Genomic DNA, 1,238 nt, shown 5'->3' on the forward strand with positions numbered 1-1,238 from the left:
AAAGGGTTAATATACATAATATAAATAACGAGCAGTAGGGACGAACATAATATATGTCGTCATTCGTTACAATAAATTGGTCAATAAATTTGTAAATTACAAGAATAAATAAACGAGAAATCAATGAAAATAACTCTCAGTTGGCTGGCACATCTAATTACCATTTCCCTGTTTACCTCTTCGAACACGATCGATAAATCGACGACTGGTTTTATCGTTTTCTATTTAGTTCATCGAGAAGTTCTACGCGTCCTATACGACGAAGTTCAGATTCTTCCGTGAAGAAGAAACCGCGCGAAAAGAAATGCTTCCGCCCGAGCGAATTCTACGCGGAAGCTCCGTCGTCGCCGAGTCATTCGACGCAGTTTCCCGACGTCCAGTCTCGCGTCGTACCACCACGAGAACAAGAAAGAGATCGAGGGGGACGAGAGGGTGGAACGTGGTTGAACGTGGGCGCGGCGATCTCCCCGCGAAGCTGTCCAAAGATCTCAGAAGTGGCCCAGAGGGGATCAACGACGGAAGTTCGATGGCAGAGAGATTTTTGGCTCTTCCACAGAGTTTATTCCCCGTTCCGAGATTCCATCCTGCCGCCCATTAGAGGTATCCAATTTCTCCTTCTACCTAACCACCCACACCCCCCCCCCCCGTTGATCCCAGCTCGACTGGCCGTTTTCTCTTTTCCAACAATCGGATCCGGCATGGCGAGCCGGAAAATGGAATCCGAACGAACTCTGTGCGCCTTTAAAGAACATTATTTTTCCTTTAACGTCGTCCTTCCGTTTTATTTTTGTCTGAAGAATGCCTCGTTTCGCAGTTAGGTGACATTTCACGGAACGCGGTTATTATTCATCAACCATCCACTCTCAGGCACGTACAAACGTACATGTAGATACGTACAGCCTTCTGTCGAATGGCTTATTTCGCTTAATACTCCTTATCTCCTGCCTCAATTAGGCGGTACATTGTGCCGTGATAATCTTTGAACCAACCAATTATCGTTCTCGCACGCTAAGATAATTTCATTTAACGATCGATCGTATGGCCTCGTATGCGAGAACGGTAATTAAACGATCATACACTGCCTCGGGTTGTCTTCTCAAAGAAACTACTGCGTTGTTTATCTCGGTTTTAAACCGCCTCGACTGGGGGCTTTACTGACTGAGAATTTCGCGTTGTGCAACTCTGGGGATGGATCTTTATTGGATATTAGATTATATGGATTTTCTATTATACAGAGT

The sequence above is a fragment of the Ceratina calcarata genome, unplaced genomic scaffold (genome assembly GCF_001652005.2).
Source record: "Ceratina calcarata isolate Rehan_Ccalc_2016 unplaced genomic scaffold, ASM165200v1 scaffold498.2, whole genome shotgun sequence".
Lineage (NCBI taxonomy): Eukaryota > Metazoa > Arthropoda > Insecta > Hymenoptera > Apidae > Ceratina > Ceratina calcarata.